This window comes from Drosophila mauritiana, chromosome 2R (genome assembly GCF_004382145.1).
Source record: "Drosophila mauritiana strain mau12 chromosome 2R, ASM438214v1, whole genome shotgun sequence".
NCBI lineage: Eukaryota > Metazoa > Arthropoda > Insecta > Diptera > Drosophilidae > Drosophila > Drosophila mauritiana.
In genome coordinates this window covers 23,472,168-23,480,303 of record NC_046668.1, presented here as the reverse complement: position 1 = coordinate 23,480,303, position 8,136 = coordinate 23,472,168, and positions in this window count along the sequence as shown.

Below are 8,136 nucleotides of genomic sequence, written 5' to 3'. Positions count from 1 at the left end.
GCCTCCAATCGTAAACCTGGCCGTTTAGGCAAAAAAAGCAAACTGCAGATCAAGCTGTGTTTCTAGTATGCAATTTATATTCGCCTAAAGTGAATAAAAAACATCTTATACGCCTTAAACAATAGTCTCGTTTGCAATCATTTGCAGACATCCGAAATAAAAATTTTTTGCTTACACGCGCAATGAGTAACGTTACTTTTACGCAGATGGGTCTTGGCACTAGTCTTTTTATGACGGCTCATTGACACACTTCTGTACTTGGGCACGAATTAGTTACCACCCTGCTATAAATGCCGGTCAAATTTGGTTCTTTAGCTCCATCTACCATTTTTCTAGTGTTCAATGTTTGTTCGTATCACGGCTAACATATATTACCTTAATTTATAAAATGTTTTCGAAAAAATTAAAGATTGGTTTTCCGATGGATTACATATGTATGTATGTAGTCGGAGACAATTTAACAATAATACAATTTAAGTGTGTTTTTGTTATCAAAATTTATGACATTCTTGGTGTCAATTTTGTCTCCTTTTAAGGATCTCGCTCTGTTGAAAATATTCTTGCTTCTAAATGAATGGCTCTATTTTTGTTGACAATTCATTTTTTTTCTGAGGGCCGGCCCCTCTCTAATAAATTAAAATTTGTATCCGGCAAGCGTGCTCAGCGCCTGCTGCATTTCAAATGTTAAAAAGTTCAAATATTTCCATAAGAAACCTCAAGCAAATGTCTCATTTCCTGCAACAATTGTCTCCATGTGCTGGCTACAATCTCCTATGATGCGCCATATGCATATGCTTCGCTCAGCATAATTTCACCTTTGTACAACCTTGAAAAAACATACTGGAAAAAACATACATAAGGGGAATAAGAAGGACTGGTAGTAAAAAATTAAAATCTTCTCACTTTATTTGTCATATTACAATTCCATTGTCTTAGGGATAACAATAAAAAAAACCATCATAGTCGAGTTTATCGAATATCAGAATACCCGTTAATTAGATAGTGAAAATGATAGGGAAAATTTATAATAAATGGTTTATAAATTCAAGAGGGATCTTTGGCTAAAAACATCAAATGGACTTCATATTATGAAAAATAATCTTTTGGAAGCTGGACAACAAACAAAAAAAAACCCCTGAACCAGAGAACACCTGTGAGAATATTAAACAAAGCGCAAAAGATGCGCAAAAATTGCATGAGTCTGAAACACCTTTAGCAAATACCAAGGTGGAGAATTTGAGAACACTTAACTCAAACAGAAAACCACATGTATTCTACCTACAAGAAGAACTCTATAAAGTGCATCCGCTTCTGTGTTTTCACTTTCACAATGAAAACCAAAACCACAAAAATAAAACACCGAATAGTATATGTATGCTCACAGGATGTGCGATTATTATGTCCTCGACCGAGTGTCCTAGATTTGATCGAAAAACAATTACCCGGACTCCGCTATCATATTGCAAAAACAGAAATTTTATGAGTAAAAAACACTTAAAACTCTTTAAAAAAAACCATACAAAAACTGGGAGCATAATATAAATATGTGTTTGAATTTAAATGAAAAATGAATATTTCATAGTTTGTCCTTCGATAAAGTTTACTCGCGCCTAGAAATTATACGCGTTTTATACTTCCAACGCATTAAACGCTCAACAACAGGAAACATTGTTTATATGGCAAGTAATGAAGCTTCCCACGTACTTCATTGCTGAGCTCCAACCCATAGCAGAGCAAAATGGCTGCCAAAACAGAGACGGAAAACAGCACGCATGTGCTCCAATTTAACACTTTCGCTCTCTTTCGTCCGCACGTGTCGTCCACTTTAACCCTTTTAATGCCGTCTCCGTCTGCATCACGTCTGTCGGCCATTGATGTGCGCTCTTTGGAACTGTGGGGCTCAATTTTCGGTTTCGACCAATATTCTCTTTTTATTACTCATCGCAAATCCGCGCTCTTCGCCGTAATACCTCTTCGCTCAGTAAAAGTAAAAAGGGGAAGCAACACTTGTTCTCTTACCCCTTCACAGCTCCATGCTCCTGCATACGTGTATGTATGCTCGTACATGGATGAACCGCTTGAGTGAGTTTTTTTTTTCGTTCTCTCTTCTCGTATGAATTTTTAGATGAAATCGAAAGGATTTTTCTACATCAAAAGGGTGAAAAGGGACTTTTGGGGTTGCTGCTTGTTTTTATCGATTTCAGAGTTTATATATTATTATATTAGGGTTGCGAATACCCACACACACACGAACAACTCTTTCATTGCCATTCGCTGTTTACCCTTTAACTCTTTATTTAGCGTTGGGAAATCTATTTATATTTCTGAAATACACACATGTGTGTATGTATGTATTTGTGTGTATACTGATATGAGTAAGAAAAAGGCGGAGTTTGATCAATATTACCTATGAAATGGCGTACTGCCTAATATAACATATTGCTGAGCTGTACATTATTTTCATGTGATCTAGTAACAGCTTTCCCATCCACATTATATTTTTTACCCTTAATATATGTAACAAGCTCGTTAATAACTAATATCCCAAAGCGACTGATAACATAAGCTTTGTGAAACCCCCTCACTATGTTGTTTTGTTTTTGGGTTTTAATTACATGAGAAGTGGGAGGTTGAGCTTAAATGACATGTGTGCAGATTTGTCTCAGTCTATACAAGTTTGAAATGAACACCGAAATAGGTTAGTTTTTCCCTGCGTAATTAATGAGTAACATATACACTCAAGAAGCAAAAAGAAACTTTATCAAGAAAATATACACTGCTAAAGAATAAACAGCCACGGATTTTGGAATCTGTAGTCTCGGAAGTGTGTTATATTGAAATAATGATTTGGTACAGTGCAATAAAGTTTTTCGTTGCTCAATCGGTCAAACTGTGCGAAATTGCCTTGTGGCAGCTAACAAGAAAATGATTTTAGCTTTGGTCCTTTTCACTTCTCTCATATTTCTCATTTACTCTATTTTTCGGTAGTATGCCACGGCTCACTTTCCGTACATCTTTTTTTCTTGACAAATCCAATGTGTTTTAAGAAAAATACCCGATTTGTTTCAACTAATTTATAAGAATTATATGAAATTTATTAAAAATAAAATAAAGTTATTTATATAAAAATCCTATTATCTAGCCCCTCTATTCAACGTGTTCGCCTAAATGTGAAGAGTTCATGCTCACATTTGCGTGTCCAGGCAGCGGTTATTCTTTGGCACCGTCTTGCATGATAAGTGATTAAGAACAAATTTTCATTGCTACATGACCGCACATGCCTCAAGTATAATCATATTCGACTACAGGAAGCGACAACGAATCATATGCAATCAACAATCCGTTGCTTTCGCAGCTCTGCTTTAATAATTCTTATTTATACGTTTTATCGTGGTATATTCAAAGTAAATTTTGTTTAATTCGTGTACAAAAGACGGATTAATTTTTTGTATTTTTGGCATCCATCTATCTATACAACGAATTGATATGCTGAAACTCTTATACAAGCATTTTTCTGGATAATGTCCCCCATTTGTGTCTTTTTTTTTGTAAGAATCTATTCTATCTATCTGTCATCTATTTTATTTATTAAATGTTTTTTTTTATCAAATATTACGAGTATTACTAGTAGCTTTAGTGTAGTGTAGTGTCTGCAAAAGGTATAAGACATAGCTTTAAATTAAATATGTGTAGCATTTTCGAACATAAAAGTTGGGTCGGTATGGTGGGTGAAGCTAACGAACTATGCAACTATTTAAGAGGAATGAATAAAAGTTTACGTATTGAAATTATATTGATATTAATGTTCGAACGAACACATCGATGATCAACACAGAAACAGGAAGTTCGATCAATGTATTAATTCGTTTTAGGAGGTACCCTGTGGGTAGCTAATTAGTTCTAGTTATTTGATTGAAATGCTCGCCCATTTTAAGTGGGGAACGCCTACAAGAATACAAAACGCAGCCAATTAATAGAGTCGCAAAACAAATTAACCCCAAAAAATCAACACGAAAGTTTTTCTGTGCGCGAGACTGACACACGTCAGAGCGTCAAGACGATAAACGCCATATGGTATTAGCCCCGGTCCCTCGAATAAAAAAAGTATAGCAAGCCGAAAATTCGGATCCGATACAGCGCACATGCCGAGATTTCTAGTTGAAATACCCGTGCGCTTGTGACCCTTTTATTATAGCATTGGAAGTTTAGGCAAACTAAACTGAAGTGGGAAAAAAATCCGGCGTTGATCACTAAATTAGGGGTAAAAGATCAAGACGAAGACGAAGAAATAAGAAAAGGCGAGAGAGTCAAAAAGGGGTGCCATGGATAGGAAACAAGGCCCAGGGATGCGATCCCGAATTACTTGATAATGTGTTCTCATTTCCTTGTCCTTTTTTTATTTGAAAACATTTCTAAGACGGGGTTAAAAATTCAAGTATGCGTATAGGATGCCCTGTGGCATTTTAATGTGGCTAATATGTCACCCATACTGCTGTAAAAAGAGTTGACAGGTAGAACCAGTTTGGGTGATCCTGAAGTGGTTTCTCAGTGTGCCTAAGTCGCTGAAATATCGTATTAATCATTTGCTTTAGGATTGGTTTTCATGATGGATGTTTGCTGTCAAAAGCAGATGACCATGTGTTTTAGATTATTTTAATCAAAATATGAATACATAATGTAGGGTTCAACGCTGAAATACACTGATGACGAATGCCTTGACAATCAAAAGCATTTACTCCACAAGCCAATTTTGAAATAAATACTTTAAGATCAGTGGTGAGCCTTGCTGTGTCTTGACAAATGCCACATTTCTAATTGGAAAACTTATTAAGATCAGATTTTGAACGTCCACCAATAAACTGTTTTTTATTTTCGAAACAATAATTATCGATAAGGTTTTATTGTTTAATTTTTTTTTTAGTAAGATCGCCCTTAAGAGATATTTTCGCTGTGTTTTTTCCCAGACGGAGTAACAGGCAAACATTACCTTGACACCGTTTCTTGGAAAACGCCTAAAATAAAATTTACGTAAGCCCCATCCTCTCGCTTTTTAAATGACTTCACCTGTATAAGACACACACTTGCATCCTGCAATAGCCAGAAACACAAAAGATTGTACGGTTCCGTGACCGAAACTTATCTTTAATTGAACCGTAGGTTTTATCAAAAATTACACAAAATTAATGCTAATGCAAATAGCAGACCAGTGAAGATGGTCCTAAGCAAATCGCACTTGGGTATTATTGTTATCAACCGCAGCATTGCGTTTTCGTGCAACCAGGACAAACATCCTTTTTTCTTTGTTGAACGACGCGCGACGGTCGTTATCCTTTTGTAAATATTAATGTCTAAGCGTGCTGAAGTGCTCATTGGAAATCCTTTCGTTGCGCGGTAATAGTCATTTGTAAGTCTGCCGGCATTCGCTTTTTCTTTCATGTGCGATATCTGTGTTAACCAACGACAAACTTTGTTCATTTGTAGATCAAGATACATGGGAATTATTGACCAATCAAATTTATTTGTGGTTTTCCGTCTGTATTTTGATGATAACCTATTTAAAATTGCAGCCTTTGTTTTTAGCAGATTTTAAAAGGTAATAAAGTGGCACGACTAGGACAAATGGTTTGTTGAAAATTTGCGTTGCCTTTTGGACAAAAATTTCAGTCGAGGTTGCAAGGCCTCATGTACTTAAGGTCCTCCTCGTTTTTATGCATTACCTGTTTAAAAGGATTTTTTTTGCTTTATTATTATACCCGTTACTCGTAAAGCAAGTTTGTTGACCCATGTTGCCATGCCCACTCTAACCCCCTAAAACCGCCGAAAACTGCAATGCCCACATTTTTGAAGTAGTCGGTTGTCGGGGTTTCTTTCAGGTTTCTTTCGTCTATAGCATTCTTTCTTGTTTAGTGTTTATTTTAATTTATTATTTTTCAGTACAATGCGTATACAAGATCAATTAAAATGTGTGTAACATGCAGCAGAGCTTTTATTGTAAAAAATTTGATATTATAGACATTCCTTAGTCCTTATGCATTTTATAATTCTATCATAAAATCTATCATAAAATTCTATCAAATTTAAGTATTTAATTCTAACCTGATAGTCCCGACATCTGTTATTTTTGACCAGAGAAAGTTGCAGTTGGTGAAATAGTATGCATGGGTAGCAAGTGTTACGGTCGATGCAAGTCGATGTAAAACCGGCGGCACTCGTTGAAGAATAGACCACAAGAAAGGGAAACTGAATGAACATATGTTTAAGTGCGTAGGTAACTCAGAAAGTGAAGGTCAGTAGCATGATGTCGAAATTGAAGCATTAAACGAAAATTTCTAAGCAAGGTTTTACAGACCTCTTTAGACTGAGTCCTTTTGCTTACTTTCATTTTCCTGCTAGCAGACTAACCACTTTCTTTAATGATTAGTGTGGCGCATCTAATTGAAGGCATGCGAGCCCTTTCAGGTTTCTATTTTAAGGGGTTGCATCAAATTTTTAGAATAAGGCACAAAACGCCAGTTGTTATGAAAAAAGAAAAATCTTTAACTCCGCCTTAGCAACAGGAACAATACCCATCAAAACGGTCATTAAAGAACATTTTTTTTCTGGGTCCAAGACCGCTAGCACACGTCATCAACAAAGCGTCGTTGATTCTAATTCCCGGTTAAACCTCAACTGAATTCCAATGGCCGAGTCATCAAGCTAGAGCCTAAGTGAAAGTAGTAAAATGTAGTTCAATACTAAGAAAATTGGTGTGTTGGCAAATTCCGATGACATTATTTTGTATGCCATAAGTTCCCTCCCGTAATCATTGTAGGAAATCATTGGCAACCCTTAAATCACAGTCCCGCAATTTTGTTAATAATCCTCAAGACAATTTCGAACGGTCATAACAATATCCATTTCATGATTGTTCGCTTGCTATCTTGCCAGCAAGGATATACGACCTTTACACATCTCACGCAAAGCTTTAATCAAACAAGACTGCTTATCTGCCTATTTCATTTTGACTCAAGCGGTTGATGTTTATTGGTTAGGTTAAGACGATAGGACATTGATTGACTTGGAAACCTTATGTATAATTTTTTGTCTTCAGTCTATAACAAAATTCAAAATAATTAAGATTGATTGTTGGCTATAAATTGTAACCTATTTTAAAATAGTTGTATTTTTTTCGAACTTTTTTGAAAGGAAAGAAAACTAATTGCCTATACCATTTTAGAAAGTATTCTATAAGTTTGTCGTGCTTTTGCTGGGAAACCTTAAATTCTATTTATGCCTAAACTGTACATAAAAGTAAAGAATGCGGAAAAATGAAGGAACTCAATGAAAATATTAAAGGTTTTAATACTCTGATGCAAATTGTTATATTATGCAAGAATGTGAGCTAAAAAGGACTCCCATGCCAAAATTTCCTTCGAAATGGACAGCCTAAAGGATTTTCTTGGACAAATATACATAAGTTGAAAAACGTTTTTTGTGTGCTACTTTTAACTTTATGATATACTGTACAGTGGACTTTTGCTTTTGTGGGTGCTCTAAACTGGCTTCTCAACCACTTTTTTTTTTCGTCCCGGACCTTTTTCAATAAAGTACATAGTTGACAATAAAAGATATAAACATTTTAGCTCACCCTGAGCCCAAAATGAAACTTAAATGGCTTCCATTACATGCTATTTAAAAATGTTGTAGATGGTCAATTGCTGTTTTGCCTATCATTTATATTAAATATATTTATATTCTACTAATATATAATCGTATGAATATTTGCAGTTGCTTAAAAGGTTCTTGGCTTCAATTGTTTGTAGTTTTCTTTTATTTTAAAACATCGGAATCAAAAGTGCACATCTCATTTCGGACGATTTACTTATCCCCGAAATGTGGTAACATAAAATTGAAAATTTAAGCCCACCATGATTAAATTATAAGGAAACTTTACCGTGCTCTATATATTACCTCCTTTGTCAAGCTTTTAATAATATCAAATAACAAAAACCTGTTACGTATTTGACATCTAAAATAATTAAGTTTGTCATAATGAAACTTCTTATTATAACCTCATGATTAAAACATAATGTGAAAATACAATAACCCTTAACTTAACGAATTTTATGTATGTACGTACACACATAAACCGTGATC